This window comes from Euprymna scolopes, chromosome 15, assembly GCF_053919585.1.
Source record: "Euprymna scolopes isolate OS-2025 chromosome 15, ASM5391958v1, whole genome shotgun sequence".
NCBI lineage: Eukaryota > Metazoa > Mollusca > Cephalopoda > Sepiida > Sepiolidae > Euprymna > Euprymna scolopes.
Genome location: NC_136496.1, coordinates 78295465 through 78319582, shown reverse-complemented (window position 1 = coordinate 78319582; position 24118 = coordinate 78295465).

The window sequence follows — 24118 nt, the reverse complement described above, 5'->3', positions numbered from 1 at the left end:
AAGTAAATTTCTTTTAATAACATAAAAACATCCCTCGACTCTAAAGATGGGTTCTCTGAAAATTTCAAATAAATTGGTAACGTAGAAATATGTTTTTATTCACTTGTAACAAACCAAGAATTACATTTTTATATATATAGATATATTGTGTATTTAGGCGACTTGTTTTCATTCAGACAAGTATTGTTTAATAGCACAGAGTATTTTTGTTTAATGAGCTTTTTTGAAATATTTCAATTTTTGAAATTGTCGTTCTTATTTCTCGGTTGAATCTGTGCAAGAAAGTTCCATATTCGTTTTCGTCTATCTGTTTTCTTTTTTGTTTTGTTTTGGTTGTTTTTTTGCAAGTACTTTCAACTGAGTTTCATCAGTCGTCTTTAAGCAATTTTTAATTACTGTTTCGTTTAAAATTTGGATGCTTTTATATGCTTCAGGTAAAATTTCATTTAAATTTCTTGAACTAGTGAAGCGTCTCGTGTATATATATATATATATATATATATATATATATATATATATATATATATATATAAGAAGAAGGAAACAATGTTACAGATATAAAGAAATGCGACATCTAGCTTAGAATATATATTAGGATGGAAATATAAAATAAAATACAGGGAAGACAAAACGAATATAAAACATAAAGAATGAAGGGAAAACAAAAAGTAGCGAGATGCTACGGCAGTTATATAACTGGGGGATGACGATGAGGTTGGATAAAATAAACTGAAATTGAAATAGAAGAATGCATAGGAGGTTATAAGGCAAAGGAGTGTAGAAAATGGAGAAAAATGCCGAAGTAGAAATTCGATAATGGGGAAAATATAAAAAGGATTTGTTTTACACAGGAATCACCACTTATCGAGGCCAGGAGGCCACTCGAGGATAAGGGTTAATGGGTATAAATTAGTCAATGGGATTATAGCGTAGTAAACAGAAGTAGTGGGAATTTTGTAAATTGGATTACCTAGGGGGACGGTACATCAAGAACTTGTTTACGTTGGACTTGAAGACAATCGAATTCTAGTCAGCTGGAAAGCAGGTTATCGGAAGAGAGTTCCACGGGCGTACAGTTCTAAGAATGAGGCTTTGTTCGTGGAATCTATATTTTCGTTTAGGCACAGATAAAGAATGTGGGAAATTATTGATACTGGTTTTTCGTGAAAGTCTGGCGATGGAGGACCATAGATTGAAGCTCAGTCGAGCACTTGCCATGAAAATAACGATAAAGAGCAGACAGGCTCGCAACGTCTCTTCTGTGAGAAAGAGGTTACAGGGAAGAGAAAAGGGCATCCCCGACTAAGCTACAAAGTCCATTTTGAACTCTGTCAAGGCAGGATAAGCTGCTTCTAGCAGCTCCTGCCCAGATGTGGCAACAGTACTCCATCGTTGGCCGTACGTGGCTTTTATATAGGTAGAGAATTTCATCAGGAGTGAGATATCTACTGGAGCGCTAGAAGGATTCCACCATTTTTCCAGCAACCTTGGCAATGGATTTGATATACGTGTTCCATTTCAGGCCAGGAGTAAAGGTCAAACCCAGAAGCTTGTCAAAACATGAAGCCTCCCCAAGACGAGAGCCGTTCATTTCAATTGATGCCAGATTGGCATCTGAACGTTGATGATGTAAAGGTAGAAGCTTGGTTTTAAATGCATTAAAAGTAACCAGACACCTCATTCCCCATCGTATGGGAAAACTGAAACAAAATATTGGCATATAAGCAATCAAACAACATATAAAAACATATAAAAACTCCAGGGTGCAAGGTGGTTTAATAAGATTATATAAAAAGCCAAATAATAGCATATGCGTATCTAGAAAATAGTGAAGGAAGTCATATTTTTTCGGCGGTAGTCCAAGGTACAATGGAGATAGTATCCATTAAGTTATTCTTTATGACATTTTGGTCAGCTGGGTATGTGTAAAAATGTCGGGATGTTGATGCGTATAGAGGATTTAAATGCTCGTATCCTTGTAGAAATCCGCAGGTATAGAACTGGAATATCGCCCCAAACTTAAAAATATATCCACAGTAATCAAGGACCTCAGTGCCATATGCAAATAGACAGAAGCAATGAAAACATATACTGTGAAAGCTACACAGAGCCTGAGGAGGTCTGCACACATATAATATACATATATAATAATCCTAGAACAATCAACCTACGCTGATGGGCGGTGTTTTTTTTTTTGTTTTTGTTTTTTTACACAGTGATCACCACTTATCAAGGCCCGGAAGCTGGTACTGCGAAATACGTGTTTGTAGATTACTGTTTTATTAGTAAAATAATAAATAGATAATATGCATGAACTATCACGTCAAGGGGACACATGAAAGTAAATTCCCCGGGCAATGTCGTGCAGCCTGCTAGTATATATATATATATATATATATATATATATATATATATATATATATATATATATTATATATATATATATAAAAATTTATGTTCCTTTTTGTGTATTGATATTCATATTAAAAACCCTTTTTTGTATTTATTTCAAAAGAAAATACATACATGGGTCATGGAATTGCATTGATCTGCACAAGATTTAGCTAATTTACATATTCTTTTAAACATTGACTAGTGGGACCTGTGGAAATTCCACAGAGGACTCAGGCGCATGTAATATATTGATGTTGGCATTTTGTAGATGTTCAGTGTAAATGGAGACGCTCTGATTTTATTGTAGCGTTTTTGTTAAAACTGCAAAAGTATTTATCTAAACTAGCACGAACGCCCGACACTGTCCGGTCGTAAAATACGCTTAAATATGATATTTTAATTCTTGCAGATTTCGTATATATTATTATAGAGTTAATGTTCTATCGATTTTTAAATATTATAAAGTTGCGATTTTAAAAATTAAAAAATATATATCCATATGACTTGGGTGCATTAGCTTGAATCGAATCGAACCGAAATAAAAACTCCTGATATATATATATATATATATATATATATATATATATATATATATATATATATATATATATATATATATATATGTTTAGAGGTACAGAATTTATATATAGTTTTAAAAATAATAAGCGGAAGTTTCTCGAGGGCTCTTTCGGCTATCATCTCGTCAGGAGAAAATCGATAGCGAACAAAATAATATTGTGTCGAAAAATATAGAGTTCTAATGGGGAACTTATTAAATGTGCCAAAAGTACGGGGACACTAAAATAAATTTATTAACGTTTAAAAACGATTAAAATATTGGCACAACGAGGGAGGAAAAAAAAGCGGGAGAAAAGATTCAAAGTTCCCCAAAGAGAAACAATGCGTTTGATGTTTCTTTTTGCCAGCACAAAGAAGGTTGACGCACCGCAATAGAGACAGACTCCAAAATCTTTACATGGTTTTTGGAGTCCGCTCTATGTAGCACCTCGAACCAATCTATTTTAATGCTGGCCAATAGCAGAGTCCAAGGCTGCAGACCCCATCCTCCCTTGTCTGATCTTCGATGGAACATGCTGGTTTATACGAGTCAAAAGGTGCAAGGATGTTCGCCCAACATAACCAGCATCGCACTGGCATTTGAATTGATATACAATATTACTATTTTGGATGTAAGGCAAACTATCCTTGCGAAAAGACAGAAAAGCAGGTCTCGTAGTATATACCAAACGCAAGGACACAGAATTAAAGCAGTCGTAAATACTTCTGCGAATCTGTTTGGAAAGTCTATTACTCTTTTCCCCAATCCACGGTAATTTTAAATAAACCGGGCATTTCAAGGGTCCAACACATCTTAGGTGATTTAAAATCCGCAACCTTTTTGAAAATACAGTCATCAATAAGGTCAACAGGATAACCATTATTGATCTTATCGAGTTCGGCGTCTAATCTGTTAGGCGAACAAATCATGAGGGCTCTATGTACTAAAGTATTAATTAGGCCGACCTTACGTGATTTTGGTACAAAAGACAACCAGTTCACATATAGGCCAGTAAATGTCGGCTTTCTATAAATTGTAGTGAGAAAGCCCCCCCCTTGAACGTTCAACAAGAACATCCAAGAAAGGAAGCGAATTGTCCTTCTCACTTACCATAGTTAACTTAAGAGTCCCATGTAAGGAATTCAACCTATTAAAAAATATCGACGCTTCACTTTGCGATGGAAAAATAGCAAAAGTGTCGTCAACATATCTGAAATATGCAGTGGATTTAGTTGTAGAATTAAACATAACGGATTCATGGTACACGACGAAAATATCAGCTAAAGTTGGGGCCAACGGACTCCCCATTGAAACCCCGTCGACCTGACAGTACATAATATCACAAAAACTAAACTCCACGAATTTAGTGCACATTAAAATGAGTTCAATAAGAATCTCTTTAGAAAACCGTGGAGCAGTCAGGCGACCATCATAGAGAGCGTCGGTACATATGCGAATAGTCTCATCCAACGGTATGTTGGTAAAGAGACTAGAGACATCAAATGAGCACATAAAAGACGTCTCTGCATTTGAATCCAGCCCACGTACACAATCAACGAACCGAAAAGAATCTGGGATGCAATGCGTGGTGTATAACTCGCGCACAGGTTGCAGAATTTTCAAAAGCCACTGAGGCAAAGAATGAAATTGAAATATTTTAATCCACAGAATTCAACTTTAATCATCGCATTTATATTTTGCTTATATATATATATATATATGTGTGTGTGTGTGTGTGTGTGTGTGTGTGTGTGTGTGTGTGTGTGTTTGTGTGTGTGTGACTTATATATACATATATAATATGTGACTTTATATATATATATATATATATACATATATATATATATATATATATATATATATATATATATATATATATATATTCACATGGTTAACGGTAGCCGAATGGATACGATACTTGATAATGGAGTCAGAGATGACTTCTGTCACAGGGTTCCAATCTCTCGACTTGTATTAATCGTGACACCCTGTACTAAAGATTCCAAAAAAGATGAAACGCTAGTGTCTGTAGGTATTTAATAATTATTATAATAAATAATTATCTAAGCCCCTTTTAATAAACTCGTTTCTTATCGTTGAGCACTTTCAGTTAAATTAAGTCGGTCACTTTAGCTCTCATGCGCAGATTGTCATATAATGATTTGATCACTCTGACTGACGTTAAAACGTTTAAAAATAAAATGCTTAAAATTCAATTCACACGGTTAGCGGTAGCCGAATGAATACGATGCTTGCTAATGGAGTCAGAGATGACTTCTGTCGCAGGGTTCGAATCTATCGACTAGTGTTAATCGTGATACCTTGCACTGAATATTCCCGAAAGGATGAAACACTAGTGTCTGTAGGTATAGAATAATTATTTAAGTATATATATATATATATATATATATATATATATATATATATATATATAGTAGAAATGGTAATTAATAAAAACCTGAAGAAAGTGCTCAATACTGTTGTAGAGCAAATATGCGTTTCATTTTTTATTACCGTATTTTTTCTGTTTAGTTACATTATTGTTTCCACCATAAACGAACATTTCTGTAAAAGTCTGAGGAGGCTACACGACGGCCAAAAAACGGTTGCATAGCTGAAACAATAATGTAACTAAACAGAAAAATACGGTAATAAAAAATAAAACGTATATATATATATATATATATATATATATATATATATATATATATATATATATATATATATATATATATATATATATAGGAGGTAAGTAAATTCAGAAAATAATCATTCAGGGATATTATGAGGATAGTAAATATCTTGAAAATATAATAACATTCCAATACAATAGACGATGCTCAATATTGCAAATAGAGCTTAAGTAAAGTAACAAAAAATACGAGGAGCGTTCCAAAAGTAATGTCTCCAATTTTTATTCTGCTTGGATGGACCAGAGAGGGTCGTAAATTGCAATGTTGTGATGAATGATTTTATGCATTCATGACCTGAAAGTTTCATCTCCCCGGTGTAGATATTGACGGTGTGAGATTCTAAGAAAAAAATCACATCATCTGCCTCTCAAAACTGTTATGTTTCGTATTGCAAAGAAAATAGCTGTATAATGTCCAGGAGAGTAGTGGACGGTTGAGAAAACTTATTGTTACACAAATTTCACAGAAAGCCAACAGCCGATATTAGCGAGAACTCAATGGCAAGCGGCGTTTGCGATAATGCAAAGTAATTTGCAACATGAATCGAAGATGACGAATGTACTGGAAATCTGGAGAGACTTGTTGTCACTCAGCAAGCAGGAACACCGCCGTGTTTTGTCAGTGATCGATCAGTTGCAATGATGACTCATATGAGGCTACAGTTAAAAATAATAATAATAAGTCAATCGTAAACGGCTGTTGTGATAACGCAAATTCATATACAAGATTAACGAAAGAGGTGGAGAGTAGTGGGAATCTGGGGACACTTGCTGTCGCTCAGATTCCAGTGAACACTTCAAGATGTTCTGATGATTGTGATGATTGTCTGTGTGAAAACTCTTTATAATAATAATAATAATAATAATAATAATAATAATAATAATAATTATTATTATTATTATTATTATTATTATTATTATTATTATTATTATTTTGTTTATCAGCGTCTCTCTGGAAAGGGATGGGATTCATTTCCAGAGGATTTCCCTCAATCCCGGTTCCAAACCAGGAGCTTCAAAGATCAAGGGGTTTTCTAAGGATGTTGGTGGTACCTACAATAGCAGAGGTCTGAAGGCCGCCTAAAATATCCGGGATTTGTAGTTTTTTCAATTTTCCTTCCAGACGACTTGATATTATTCCTAGCGTACCAACTACGACCGGGATTATTTGTTTTAACCCCGTGTATACACCTTAACTCCAAGGCCAATGGAGCATAATTGCTCCACTTCTCATTCTCATTCTCTCTCACATTCCTGTCCCAGAGTTCTGAAAAGTCTACAATGTGCCAGTTTTTTTAGACTTTGTCAATAACGACCAAATCCGGACGATTATGTCCCAATTGCTTGGTCGTTATGACACTTTTATCCCACCATACCTCTACCTTGCCATCCTCACTTGTTCTCACTTCATTAGGCACCTCCTCAAACCATTTTCCAGCACACTTCACCCCAACCTTCTTACACACCTCCCAATATATCCGGAGTCCCATGCGATCGTGTCTTTTGGGGTACTCTCTCTCTCTCTCTCTCTCTCTCTCTCTCTCTCTCTCTCTCTCTCTCTCTGGGTCAATCCACTACACCCTGATGCAAAGTGCGCAATTGACTGAGGCATTCTGCAGCAACCTCCTCTCCTATAACCACTTTTTTTAAACAATCGTCTTCCTAATGCCTGCTCTTGTGCTGTACAAACAAAAGCTTCAGTACTCTAAGCCAGATACCCAGCTCTAAGCCATTGCCATGATCTTTCATCAGCCACATCTGCTATATTCTGGAAGAACCTTCCATGCATTTTCTTCCTAGCCAATTCCTCTGCCTTTTCTCTATCCATACGTTTCACATAATAGCCTTGGTCTCACATACCTCCACTTCATTGATCACAACCTTAAGCATCCACTCCTCACTTCTAAGTATATGCTCCTTCAACGACATCTCCTCGGTTCTAACACAATCTTTTACACTTTTCAATCGCCTCCCACCGTCTTTCCTCTTTTGATACAGCCTTGCTAAGCTACTTCAAATGTGAAATATACCAAACATTGCTAAAACTGTTCTTGTTTTGATATCCATGGCATGCAACTCCTTGTCAGACCTTTCTAAAATTTCCGCACTGTATCTCAAAACACTGACTGCCCATGCATTTACTGCTTTCATTAGGTTTCCTCCGTACAGTTTCGACTTTGCAATTAGTTTCACTCTTCTAAGATACTCCTTCCTGACTTTCTCCTTTATTTCTCTGTTCATGATGCCTACACCTTCCAAATACTTATAACCTGTATCTTCTATTTCTTTCATGATTTCTCCATTTGGCAGCACTATTCCATTCGAATGAACCTTTACCCCTCTTTTCATCACCAGCACCGCACATTTACTAATCCCAAACTTCATCCCAATGTTTTCTGAGTATGTTCCCACAAGTTCTACCAGTCTCTCCATTTCCTTTTCATTTCTACCGAATATTTTCAAATGATCCATAAACAGTAGATGGCTGAGGCGTCTACCACTAGATCCAAAGTTATACCCCAGTTTTTCTCTCTTCAAGAGGATGAGCAGTGGCATCATTATCATTACAAAAAGAAGTGGAGATAACGAATCTCCCTGGAATATTCCACTGTTAATGCCAACCTGCCTCATCACCTCTCGGTTTGCTGTCATCACCGTTTTCTATTGAGCCATACTTGTCTCCAAAAGCCTTACCACATCCTCAACAACCTTCATCATCAATAGTGTTTCACATATCCATGAATGAGGAACCATGTCATAAGCCTTTCTGTAATCGATTCATGCTACACACAGATTCCTCTTCTTCTTCTTCTTTGCATCCTGCATTACTGCCTTATCAATCAGTAGTTGAGCCTTCGTACATATCGAGCCTTTCCGACACCCTTTCTGTTCGTCAGATAATGGGAATTAAGTACAATATCGCCGTACTCTAGAAGTTAGTTCTGCTTGGCACAGCAAACATTCTACGCCAAGTGTTATGCTCACTAGTTTTCGGGTAAAATTTCACTATTAGCTGGAGAAAAAAGAAATGGTTTACAACATCAAACAACACCGTGAAGTCAGTGAACATAATAATAATGATAAGAAGAAGAAGAAGAAGAAGAAGAAGAAGAAGAATTGCTAAATGTATCCAGTACTTACACTATGGTAAGGTATGCTACTTGCTCAACCAATAACCCAGACTTGAATTAAACGAAAATAATTAGTACTACGGTTACATGTATTACTGATGGAGATTTGGTATATTTCTATCTGAAGTAATATATATATATATATATATATATATATATATATATATATATATATATATATATATATCTGAAGTCGAAATTGTACTATTACTCTTCTGTATATACTCAATTCAGTTCACTCTATTAATTCAGACTAATGTACTAGCTTCCGATGCTTCTCCAGACACTACATCTCCCTTTAGGAGGTAATGTAGTATCGATTCTATTGTCATAAGACTCTCCTCCATGTATTATCTCTTACTATAGGAAGCAGTGTGCGTTCGTTGTGATATCCTTTATCCCAAACATTACCACCGCTTTTGGAGGGAAGTGTAGTATATCTTCGTTCGTTAAATATACTAGTAAAAGAGGCAACTGAAGGTAGAATATTGTTGCTCTATAATATGAAGTAGAATGAGATTTGTTAGTCGTATACGGATTTAAAAAAAAAAGATGCCATCTTTTTAAAGCGATTCATATTCTTAGGTAAGGGTTCGAATTCTGCTCGGATCACATTTTTGGTTTCGTCCGGGATCTTGTGAATATCTCAGGCCGGTAGATAATTAGTATCTGTTTGTATTATACGGAATGTATCTACGCAAAAGGCGGGTATCTTAATAAATAAATAAATAAAAAAAAGGAAAAAGTTTGCTTTAAACTCTATCTATGCATCTGGTTGGACGAGCCAATATAAATCTGAACATATCTATCAACGCCAGTCTATTCACTTGCGCGTGGTTGGGGGTGTCGGTACATAGGAGGGGGGCGTGCGGTGACTGTCTCGCTGGTGGACAGGACAGTGTGTGTCGTAGCCTCTTCTTAATAATCACAGGTGTTCGAGCTCTTTTCACACCGGCAAACGAGGGCAGATAGTGAAGCTTGCCTGATACACCTGCAAAGCAAATTGACACAGTAAGTCAGATTCCCCAGTCAGCCATTGTTTTGCAGTTTGACGAGTAACGGGATCGTTCAGATCACCTCTCTCTCTCTCTCTCTCTCTCTCTCTCTCTCTCTCTCTCTCTCTCTCTCTCTTTGCCTTCTTCTCTCTATTACTCTTTCTTTATCGCTCTCAACTTCTCTCTTCCTTTCACTCACATACCTCTCACTACATCTATCTATCAAACATAAGCGCTACCAAACATCAACAAACACCAACACTATTCTCCGCCCGCACCTTGGACTCAATAGACATCTTCGTTCCAGAAAATTAAAGATGAATCCATCTCTCTATCTTCCCTGTTCTCTCTAATGTATGTATGTATATATATATATATATATATATATATATATATATATATATATATATATATATATATATATATAATTCAAACACAGTAGTGTTTGAATATATGGTTAAGTGGCAGTTTTAGTCATTTAAAACTGATTTAAAGATTCATCACTCACTCATTTTTCAACCAAATTTCAAACAATCATTACAGTTTATAGATCACCTTCTCAACTATATTGTGAATTTTTTTTCTTCAGTCTTCGTTTAGTAAAACAAAAGTTATGAATTTTCTGGCGTTCAAAATCGTAAAAAAAAACGTAAGGAGGTTAGCGACGTTTTTTCTGACTGGTTTCCATAAGCCCCCACGTCGCTTCAGCGACTACTGTTGCTACTAATTCACTAATGAAAATAAGAAAGGGATATAATTAGGGGATTTATTGAAAGCAGACGAGTGCCGTACATTGTTATTACATATGTGCTTATAGGGAGAAAAAATAAGACTGGAAATAAACAAAGAACAAGTAAATTTATTAAAAGTGTATGAACACGTTTTGTACAGTGACAATGCATTTTTCCAAATAAACAAAGAACAAGTAAATTTATTAAAAGCCTGAAAAAATCATGGATTACAATAGAAAAATCCAAGCATGAAAAGTAATATGGTAAAGCTTAAAAATGGAAAAGTACAGAAGTAGTTCTTAAAACTGGAAAAGAAAAGGGTAAGATATTCTAGTAAAAAATATAATCAATTTATAACTTAAAATATTACTGCATTAAATTTTTTTAATTCAATTATTAACATTATATAATCAATTCTTAATGCTGCAATATTTTAAATTATAAATTTATTATATTTTTACGAGAATATCTTGTCCTTTTTTTTTCCAGTTTTAACAACTAGTCCTTTACTTTTTCATGTTTAAGCGTAACCATATTACTTTTCATGCTCACATTTTTCTCTTGTAATATATATATATATATATATATTATGTAAAGATTCTCTAAGTCCATCAATTAAGTTATCTATAGACATGAAAGAGCTAAACCTATTGGGACTCGAACTCATCACCGCTCGATACGTAGCCTGATGCTTTAAAACCGGACCACGAGATCTCAACACTTCTATGCACGGTTTTTATCGTTTTTAAATGTAAGATTGTTTATCTATTCATTTTTTTTATTAGCGATTCTGTGGTGTTTTTTTTTTTTCACTTCCTGGGTGCTTTAAAGGGAGAGGTTATCCGCCCTTTGTTTATATTCTAGTCGCCTCCACATTTTTGGGACCTATTATTTTTAATTAATTTATTATTTAGATATTTAATTAAATATTTTATACAGGCATCAAATTATATATATATATATATATATATATATATATATATATATATTTATACGTGCATAAAATTATATATATGTATATATACATATATATGTATAATGTTAAGATATCCACGTCTGCTTCTAGAATAGTCATTTTTAGGTTATGAGGGGTTTATGACGCAAACAAATGATGTTGCTTTTTATATCTAATACTTTATTAAAATAGTGTAAATAGAATGTTAAGTATGAACGGCGAAACAGTTATATAATCTACTAATATCTACTTCCGTTCATTTAAAACCTTACATGTATGAATCGTGTTTATCTATCTCTCTATCTTTGCATATACTTATGTATGTTTATATAAAGCTGTGTATTTCCATTAATACCCACTCCTATCTTCTATCTGCCCTCTTTCCCCTCCGTCCGACCTGCCCTCGTCTGGTATGCAGTGTTTTCTTTCTGCTAGTATCGTATCGTTGTGTTAGTGTTACCTAGTTCTTACGGTACGCACATACGATGCCTCTTTTAGCTGTGACGTTATGAGCGTAATTAGCTCCCAAGTAAAAACATGTTTAACCTCACGTTAAAATTCCTACACCCACTGTGATTGCAACTTGTGTTTGAATATTACTACCTCGGATGAAACCTTTTTACATCATCAAACAATGTGTGCTTGAAGTTTTTTACAGTGACAATGCATTTTTTCAACGGGTTTTAATACCAGCCGTGATTCGATTTAATATAATTTGGGCGATCTAAGGGATTGTTTACTCTGACACCAAACTCTTCTCTTTTAGAACCACGTATTTTTTTGTTTGGTTCTGAGAATCCCTTCTTCCAAACATTACTCCTTCTTTCGTGGTTTGAGCTATTATTGATGATCGTCTGATGCCCCTACCGAAGAATGCCAATAGATCCGTCTTAAGTTATTTCTTTACTCGACAAGAATGCCCTCCTTGGAGGAAGGGACACATTATGCTACACCTTGCTACCATGAGAAGTAAGTAAATACAGCCCGATTAAAAAAAACAAAAACGAAAGCAACTGCACAAAAAACGACCAAGTCAATAATCTATAATATGAATCTCACCTATCTGTTTAAATGTATGTATGTTTGTATGTCAGCCTAAAACTTTCGACAGAGGCGACGGATTTTCACAACATAGGTATCATTTTAAATCTCGACCATTCGGACGACAAATATCGAAAAATTGGCTACAATGATCTACTCCTTCACCCTTAATTGGACACATTTCTACAGGGAGGGGTCGCTTTTTTCGCCGATATTTTTGGAAAGTCATTCCCCCTTTTCGATTGTCTAGCCTTAATTTAAACTTACGTCACTTTCGGTTTGGCGATGGGCGCAATAGCGTTTCTTTCCTCCTTCGCGGTACGGGTTCAAGCCTGCCTGCTTACTACCACTTTTTTTTTTCTCAACACACACCTCCAAACACCCGGACAACGCCGGGCACTCAGGCTAGTTTATATTATATTACTCTTATATTATTTGTCTGTCTGTCTGTTCTCGGAAGCTACAGGTCCGATTTGGCTGAAATTTATTTTTTATTGAACTTTGATACGATTAAGTTTAGCGAATTAATTATTATACAGGTTGCGGCAGAAATATCTCATACGTTTTGACGTGCGATCTTCCCAGTCGCGCTCGTGCAATTTCTGAGCAATCATTAATTTTTATGGATGGAACTGCATATCAGTGTGTGAAATTCTTCTGACTGTTCGATCAGACGATCCAAAGCCAAAGAATGTTTGCGAGTTTGGAAACTGAGTAACAGAAAGTCTAACAGCTCGAATAATGTCTGGCGTTCGAGCGCTTCGAGGCCTTTCACGTGGCTTTCTTTTAAGTGGCGAACCTGTAGCTCTAAAATTTAAAATCCATAACTGTATTGATTTTCTATCTGGAACAGCATCATGCCGTCCTAACTTGTAATGAACTCGGAAATTCTCCGTGATGCAGTTACAGATTCACCATTCTTCAAAAACATCTCGACAGTAAAAGCACGATGTGCACCAATCCAAACCATATTGCTTGATGAAGGTACCTGATAAAAAATGGCAAATTATTAACTAAATTAAAACATCATTGACACTTGAATAAATTCATTAGCAACGTATAGTTGAAAGTTTAAAATGTGGGAGGCATTTTTGCTGCATCCTGTAGTATTCGTCCGATGCATAATTCGCAGAGCTATGACAACAGCATATTCTTTTCATTGTTTTGACTCTCGAGTATATATCCGACACAGTTAAACACAGTTAATTAACCGAGAACCACATCACTCTATACAAAAGCATATAAGATATCAACAGATACACACTCGAGAGTCAAAACAATGAAAAGAATATGCTGTTGTCAGAGCCCTAATAATTAGGGATTAATCGGGATTATCACTACAATAAAAATTTACTTTAGAAGTTTTATCAGAAACTACTGAGCTGATCTGGCTAAAATTCTTTATGGACTTTGATTATAATGAGGTACAGCGAACTAAGTGGTATGGTATCTGTTCGATAAACATTTAGGAATTAAAAGAGATTAGAACTTGACGAAAAAATGGTCAATAGTTTAACCATATTCAATCATCAACTAGGCATAAAGTACTTATTCTAAATCAATAGGCTATAACTTTTGCTTGTATTTATCGGGCTAAAATATATGGAATGCAATATTCCAACGTTGTCACTATACGATTTTTTTAATGGTGTTCTTTAAAATCGCCTCTCAATGTTCAGCGTTCATTCCTCAGTGCTCATAACTGATCGACTAGAAAAAGAAAAGGTAAAACTAAAACTATACGAGCAAAATGCGATGCTGTTGGAATAAAAATTAATCTTATCGACAACTAAGATATCATGATTGAGGAGAACAAAATCTGACTATTCTTCTTTCTCCTATAGTTCACACTTCAAGGGTTGATACTTTTCAGACCGATATATAATCTCTATATTATTACATTTGCGTAAGCACTCTGTGTGTATCTGCGTATGGTTCTGTTTGTTTCTCGTCTCTACGTGACTTATTATAATTATTGCATGTGTTTTTTGTTTGTTTTTAACTGTTAATCAATTATTTATTGAAATGAAAATGCAATAATGTAAACTACTAAAACGAACTTTTAAAACTACTATTTACAAAAAAAAGAATTTAATTACAAAATTAAATGCACCAAAATGCATTTCGATTTCTTAGACAAGTCGGTAAATTTAATCTTCTGCTAATAGATGAATTACTTTATTAAGCCTCAAAATTTAACAAAAATTGTAAAGGTTTTAAACCATCGAATAGAAAGAAATGTCAAATTGTTAAAGAATGGATCGAGAGAGAGAGAGAGAGAGAGAGAGAGAGAGAGAGAGAGGGAAGGTGTGTAAATTATATTGTAGACACGTTGACCGGAAGTCAGGATCAGCTGATCGGATTGCGTGTGAGTTACGTGATCAGGTTAGCTGAATCGAGGAGATTTAGTTTGGACTTAGAAGGCGACGGACGGCTTCACAGTCGTCCCCCCCTTCACTAAGGGGGACGCTGACGTGTGTAGAAATGAGACCAAAAGAAACAACGCAAGCCAGAGATTCACTTTCCATCCTTCTGCGAGACGTCTGGAAAGTGAAACTAAAACCAATTCATCGTTTTCGAGTGATTGAATCTTCGTCCAAACAGGTACCAGTCTACCTCCAAGACACGAGATGAATCCAGATAGACCAACATCGACGACGCAGGAGGGTATGTCCAAATAATACATGTACCACACACACACACACACACACACACACACACACACACAACGGCATATGAACGAATAGATTGGACCACTAGACGATCACACACACGCCCCCTTATTATATCACACACGATCCCTTTTATGATATAACAATAGAACAAAATATCTACTTAATCTTCTTGTATCAAAATTGAAAGTTTTCGAATATCATCCATAAATCTCTCCTTATATATAAAAAGCGCGTTGTCTGAGTGTGTCTATGTGCGTGTGTATTCGTTCACTTTAAAACTGCTGGGCTGATTTTAAAAATTTTTTACACAAATGTACCTGGCAGTGTTCTTAGATAGGTTTTGCATCGGAATACCTCCGATAAGTATCGAAAATTGATAATCGAAAATAAAAACGATTAAAGAAGAGACAGTCCGGTTTCGACACCCTTATACAGCCTAACATCACAAGTGCATTTGAGGAGTTTTAACATCGCACAAGCAGAAGGGTCAGGCGTATAATATAAACAGTAGGTTCTTTGATAAGTCAGGCTTGCGTACGAAATAAATGTTTCTGTTTTAAACATAATTGAATCATTATACTTGACTTTTACATTTCAAATTTTAATTTAAGTCATTATATAAAAATAATGCTATAAAATCAACAGTAAGTTCTTTACAGTGTAATATAAACAACAATGTATTGCGAACTAAGTCACTGCAGAGATGCATACGAAGCTTCATTCTGGTGCACCACGATGAGTCCTCGACGCAATTTGGTTTAAAAATGGTAGATTTCACCGATTTCGATGACAAATCTTTGGAAGTGTTAAAAATTCGTGGATCCTCATTCAATACGTCGAGTCTCCCTGCTAATTTTATAAATAGAAAGTAAAACAATATTAATAAACATTAATTATATCTTTACATCTCTTTGATTCAGTCAGTAATTTAATGATCCAATGATACCGAAATGATTACATTTAACTTTCAAATTTTTTCTTTTTAAATAATTGTTTGGGAAAAATAAATGGTCGGTTGCTTGCTTGCTTTTGTTTTACAGCATATCAACCCTTTTCAGGTTATTTAATGCCGAATCCAGAGATTTTGAAGATTTTTTTTTTTAAATAGAATATATATATGTATATATATTAAAGCCATTTTCTATTTAACCCATCGTTGGAACCCTAACAGGTACTACCCTCCGGGTCAGAGTGGACCTAGGAGCAATGGTAATTAAAGGGTGGCTCCGCACTCCCCAAAGCCCCGAGTTTTGACATAAAAATTCTACGAACAGAAAGCAAACTATTTTTTTCATTTTTTTGTTTTTGTTTTTATTTAACGAAAACTGTCTGTAAACAAAAGCTATAATAATTAGTAGGTGCGCATGTAAAAAAAAGTGTGAGAATTGACAATGGTATTTTAGTAATAAGGTAAAGTAATCTATACTATTAATGAAATTCTAAATGTTTATTTATTTATTTATTTATGTGTGTGTGTGTGTGTATATATACCAATAAAACTTTCGAACGGATGCACCGAATTAAAAAAAATATTTTTTTCTCTGAAAGGTGTGAGTCCCTAGATTGTCTTCATATATATATATGGTTCGTAACGAACAACGCCGAGTCACATAAAACGCCCGAAATAAGGCTTTTGGGGCCGTTTCCTTTTTGTCGAAAAAGTTACCTGCTCATGTCAACGGAATTTAGCACTGTCTCTATACAGTAGCGGTAACATCTTTCGGCATAGGGACAGGACTTGTGGCGCAATGGATAACGCGTTTGCTACGGATCAGAAGAATTCAGGTTCGAATCCTGGTAAGTTCGTAATAATTTTAACCATCATTTTATCCAACGTTTACTCATTATCCTTACCCTTAGTTAAAGTATTTTTGTTTTTTCAGTGATTTTTTTTCTTTTTTTTTTTTTTTTGCATATGGGAATTTCTCATACTCCGAATTCACAGCACAGGGTAAGCGTTGATGGAAAACGATGTTGAGTGTACTTGATGTTGAGTGTACTCGATTTTGTCTTTGATTCGGCGTTGTGTGTGCCGACGCTGCGCAGCCGCTAGTAATATAAATAAAGTTCGTTTTATTATTTTTTTTTTCGAGTTTCCGGAGTTTGTAATCGGGGTATTTAATCAGAAATCTATTCTTATCAGAGAAGTCATGTTGGTTTTAAAGTTACAAGATAGGTCTCCCTTTTTTGATAAGTAAGAAAAACATTAGATGAGTAAAAATGAGATTAGATAGACCGAGATTCGAACCTCGTAAGCAAGGTTCAGGAATAGGGTCAGAAATGGAATTTTCGCATTGTTCAGTTTTCACATAAAATAGTTTAGATATGTTGTTTGAAAAGGAATTTAATTATTCGATTCTTTGTCTGAAAACTGAATTAAAATAAGGTCAGTTAGAAGAACGAACAATAGAAAATTTAAAACATATTAAAGAATAAGTTAGGTCGAAAATAGGCTAGAAGAATTCTTTTTCTGCAGAAATGGGTTGGAAATGTGCGAACCATGCATGTTTAAGCCACGTGAGTTCAGGCCACGTGAGTCGAGCATGTTCTTGGACATGTGCATGACGTCATAGCAGAAAATGAATTCTCAATATAGCTTGCTAGTTTTAGTAGATTAGGGGGAGTTAGACAGACAGGTAAACAGAGTGGGGTAGATGGGAGACAGGAGGCAGTCGAGTCTGGATCGAATCAGAGAAGGGTCCCCCTTTGGAAGCGAAGGGTTAGAAAGTTTTAATCATGTAGTCGGCTTTTGAATTACTGGATGTCACCATAATTGCAACCGGCCGAATCTAATAAAAAGAACACATCATATTTTGTAACTGCGTCTTCGTGTTGTGTCATTCTTCAACAATTAAAGGTAATGTGAAACATCATTTATATGAACATTGTGTCCACTCATGGTTATAATGAACTTTGTGTATAAACCATCTAAGTAATGTGTCCCCCCTCTATCATAACTAATGACAGTCCCTCCTGTGTTATAAGAACTGCTAACCCTCCTCTCTAAATATATGTTATAAGAACGACAGACTGTAAAATGTATAAATGTCCTCCTCTCTCTTCTATCCCATCGTGTATTACATGTCCCCGTCTTTCTTTAAAATGTACCAGATATATGTCTGCCCAATATAACACCCCCTATGCAACATTAATCTGTGGAGTGTTCTTCTTTTAATGAAGTTTTGTTCATTCCAGAATGACAGAATAGTTACTTGTCGGCCAATGACATCTTGTGTAATGTGAGAAGGGAGACTTCATTATTGTCTGAGTAAGAGTATGGTGTGTGTATAAGTATATGAGCCGGAAAATTAGGGTGAAACCTCATATATGATCCTAATGCAGAAACGCCCCGGTGTCGAATCGTAGTGGGAGTAGTACTTCATTTTTAGAGGGGGAAAACAGCTACTTCCATTGTATATTTGTGCGATCGTGATGATGTCACTCCTAGGGGTAACTATCAGGTTTTATTATAACAAATTAATGTGCCAAAAATGTTTTTCTATAGTTTAAAAATAATGAATTTATATGTGCCATCTGCTGTTGTAAATCTACGGTATTCTGGTCCAGAGGTGGAAAACTGTCCCTCTATTATTATAAAAATAGGGATAATAATTATCAAGCCACTTTAAGAATACTTAATAATAGGCACTGTCTGCGAAATATAAACTAAGAGGCAGTCAACTAGTGTTTATGGAACGTTCACGACTCCACTCGTTCGAATACTCTGGATTGTATAATGTCTGCGCCCGAATTGTGCGTTTATGAATTATTAATTACCTTAATTCTTGTTGCAATTGTTTGGTGGCCCGGATGTAGAGATTTAGCAAATGTAGCAAATGGTGGCTGTATTTGAATCTTTCAACCAGCAGGAATAATCATCTCGTCCTCCGATGATTGCTTTAGCATGAAAATCTAGTGTCTTTAGGTATAAAAAGAATAATTATATATATATATATATATATATATATATATATATCTTATATATATATATATATATATATATATATATATCTTATATATATATATATATATATAAATAAAATGAACTCATTTTTTCCCGTCTGATTTTGACATTAATAGGATTAAAAATCAAGATATTTCATGCAAATATAATATGCACAAACAAACGGCAGAACAATATCTGAGGTGTGTTATAGGCTTATTATTTCTCAAATTCCTCGATAATCTTAGATTTCTATACTTTTTCTGCTGAGAAGTCACGGCCAAAATCGGTTAAGATCAATGGAAGTGGTAAAATATTTTCTCTCTAATAAATTCCTCCTCCCCCTGCCACCACTTAACACCGTTTGGGGATCGTTCACAAGGAACAGTTGAGAAGAGAACACCGGTTTGACTTCGTAGTTCTTTCATGTGAAGTTATTTAAAATCACTAAACAAAGCTGCAGTGCTCTGTGGCGTAGTGGTTAGCGTGCTGGACAATTCACATTATATTTTCACGTTCGCGCCGACCTACCGTAGTCGTTTTTTTTTGTTTTTTTTCCTAAACAACTGGAATGGACTTTTCTTGGTGGCCGAACTGTTAACGTTGCAGATGTTTGTTTGTTTTTTTCACACTTTATTTTCCTACTTTTACTCATGACTCCGGGTTTGATCCTTCCTACTTACCTACCATAACATTTTTTAAAACTCTCCCCCCCGTCCCGGAAACAAACACTCGGGCAACGCCGGGTACCCCCGCTAGTATATATATATTATTTTCGCGGTTTTCAAATTTCGTATCGTCTGTTGAATTCAGGCAAACATTTAACCGCGTTTTTTTTTAATTTTATTCGTATAATCTGTCCTCAATAAACAGGAAACACTCTGAACTCGGGAATCTTTGTCAATAGTCAGGACCGACTCTGGAAATATTGAAATCCTATGGATTCGCATTCATCACAAGTATTATATTGCTATAAATTATTGTCGGTAAATCAACACTGATAATACAAAGAAAAAAGGTTGAAACTCGACTTAGTAAAGTGCTATAAATAAAGAAGGGTCATTTTAAGATTATGGTGGTAACGTTTTTTTTTGTGTGTGTTTTTTTACGTAGTCACATCACATTTTTATGTCGACGCAAGTAAATACTTTTACTTTTATTAACAATTTCAGCATGAACCTACTGCAGACGAATTTAAGTAAATTGAATATACGAGCAGCACCGTTTTTTAAATGTTATGAGAAAAAAGAAAGAAATACCTTTACGTTCTGCTTACGTTAATATGCTAATGAGTAGGGATAACATGTTTTCCAGTAAAGAAGACATTGTAGCTAGTGTATTCAACGGCCACCCGCGGAGAAGCGCCCACATTACTTAATGAAAAGAATAACATCTTGTTCAATACACACATATATATATATATATATATATATATATATATATATATATATATATATATATACATATATATATATATAATTATTTTCACAGTCAAACAACGTCGCAGCTCACAAGACTCGAGTTTCGCTTTCATTTGGGCTCATCAGTTAGACGCATCCGAACTCTGGATTTGAAACCCGAGCCTCTTGTATGCGAGGCGAGTACTCTGTAACATGAGCAAACGTGCCACACACAAATCAAGCGAATCGCGGCGAAATCCGACTATGGAACGGTCTCGAACAAGGAATGTTATCATCTAACCAACCCATGACGCAAGCCATTATTATTATTATTATTATTATTATTATTATTATTATTATTATTATTATTATTATTATTATTATTATTATTATAAGAAGAAGAAGAAGATTCTAAATTAGAATATATGCAAACTCTATGAATTAGACCACACTAAGAAGTGGTATGAAAATAAATTTTATAGGAAAACGACAATGCCAAACTTCTCTGGGACATGCACATGCAGACAGATAAGATCAATAAATATTTCAAACCTGATAATTTTTCTAAGCAAAAACAAGGAAACTTGCTCAATTATTGGCATAGTCTGCTCTTTCGATATCAGAGTACAAGAGAAAGAGCATGAAAAAAAAATAATAAATATTGAGATATGAAATAATAATTAGTTAAACTATGAAAATGTAAGGCAAGGTGATTCTCACTGTCATTAGGACGATTGGAATCATAACCAAAAGCCACCATAAATGGCTTGATCAAATTGAGACAATTTCTTTTCAAATTTTGCAAAAGGGTTGCCTTTTGGATAATGCGAGATTGTTAAGATACGGCTTTGATGTCTAAAGGCAAAGGATCAAGATAAAAAAAGAATCCAATTAAAAACATAAAAAAATTGAAACTACTATTAAATAATACTAAATAATAATGATAAGAATAATGATATTAATGATATTGATATTGATAATAATAATGATGATGATAATGATATTAATGATATTGATAATGATAATAATAATGATAATGATGATGATAATAATAATAATGGTTAAGTAATAATAATAATAATGATAAGAATGATTATAATTATAATGATAAAAATGATAATAAAAATAATAATAATGATGATAATTATAATAATAATGATAACGACAATAGCGATAACGACAATAATAATAACGATTTTAATATTGATAATAATAATAATAATAATAATAATAATAATAATAATAATAATAATAATAAAGGGATTTGGATGATAATGAAAACGGCTGAAATATTAAGGAAAGGCCTTGAATGCGGAAAATAATACAAGTATACAATATAATGAAGAAGCGTTACAGTGAATGAAGAACACTGAAGCTGCATATCTACAAGTTCTACACCCTCATCAAGCATCCTTTCCCATTGTCTCATCCCCCCCCAAAAAAAAAACTGAAACCAGGATGGAAAGACCGAGGAGAGAGCGCTGATCAGACCTTCGCTGGACAAGCGCGAAGAGAACAGAGGAGGCTTAGTGTCACTAAAATTCCAGTATAGACCAATGGCCGCAGCCAGCGGGAAATAAATGGCAAGAGGCTGTTACGATGACGCTAATTTATTTGCAAATGCTATCGAAGGAGATGGAGATAGTTGGACGTCTGAGGAGACTTGTTGCCACTCAGCTTCCAGAGAACACCACAGGTTTCCAATCCGATCTTTGGTGGCTTGTGTGAAAGCTCCATGTGAGCCAATAATAATAATAATCATAATAATAATCATAATAATAATAATAATAATAATAATAATAATAATAATGTTGAGTAATCACACAAATGCAAACGCATGTGCATACAATTTCTCTAATCTGATTTTTTCCCCTCATTTTTCGTTATCGTATTTCTTTGACTTTCTCTGTTACTTCATTTGTCTATTCTCTTTATTGAATACAACCATATCTTCATGATTGATCAATCAGCTTCCCATCTTTTTTTCAACATTCCCTTTTCTTTTCCTAATTTCCATGTCTAACCCCTTCCCTCGACTCCTCACTCCTCGATTATGTGTAGTCTAAGCCACTTCACATATCAAATGTCTGACGTTGAACACCGCTTTTCGCCACGCCCTTCCTCCCCTCTTTCCTCCCGCCACGTGAAACTCACAAACGTTTTTGAACAGCTTTGAAAAGTGCTGAATATGTTTAAGCCATCCAACTTTTCCCCTCCTCCCACTTCACATACATATCAGCTTGTACAACTAGTTTCCCATCTTTAGAACATGCTGTAATAAAGATAGTTTTTTTTTTATTTTATGCTTATTATATTTTGTAACATGGATAATGTATAATTCATTATATATGTGCGTACATGTGGGGGGGTGACATCAAAAGCAGTTTTAAAAGAATGCAGTATGATGCAATGAATATGAGTGCATCCGGGTTCTTCCCTCTTACAAGAATATGGTTGGGTGTGTTAAGCCTTAAATACCGAATGGTGGCGCCACCTGGAAGAGTCATCGAAAGGTACGCCACAAGCTTCACGTTAGGAATGCCAGCTTCGACCACGAACACTTGTTCAGTAAGCGACTCACCGAATTAATATTCAAAACAGTAGCAAAAAATCACTCGGCTACTTCAAACGAATATATCTCTTTCGTAGGACATACCACAATGTCTCTACAGCCAACGATTGGTGCAAGCAGTAAACAGATGGTTTTACATATTCTCATTAAAAAATACAAACTTTTTAAACATTTTATTTTAAATAAAATAGAAAGAAGAATTTGGGTATGGCGTAGATTTCAACAATTGATTTGGTTCTTATTAAGAATTCTCTCTATATTAAACGCAAAAAAAAAAAAAGAAAATCTGTATGATGTACGTTTCCGAAACAAAACAATAAAAATCATATGCCAAAAATCACGTGAATTGATCAAGTAGTTTTATTTTTATTTAAGAAAATCAAATTTGCGACCGTCTCACGCAGCTATTGTGAAAACAATCTCAAAGAAAAAAATAGGATGACTTCATATAATTCAAACTTGCTCGATTTATATTGCAATGCCTACAAATTTTTATTAATCATTAAAAAAATTATCTATAATATAAATCTCACCTGTCTGTTTAAATGTATGTATGTATGTACGTATGTATGTCTCGCAAAACCTTTTGACAGGGGCGACGAATCCTGACAAGATCGGTATCATTTTGAAGCTCGACACCTCAGACGACAAATATCGAAAATTTGACCAAAAACATTAATTTCTTCACCCTAAACGCGGCCGTTTTGTACAAGAAGGGGTTGAATTTTTTTTTTTTCGCCGATATTTTAGCAAGTTATCGTCACCGTTAGATTGACTTTGGTTTATTTCAACGCTCATGCCTTCCTATCGCGTCATGGAGACATCGGGTAAGGCGTCAGATTTTCTTTAACTTTCTTTTCTGCGTTCGTGTCACGAGTTCGAGCCTGCCTGCCTACTACCACCTTTTTTTTTTTTTTTTTTTTTGCTCAAGATACACATCCAAACACCCGGGCAACGCCGGGTACCCAGGCTAGTTTTCTTATAACGATAACGTGATTTTTGGAATAAGACATATTCGTTTCATCACGAA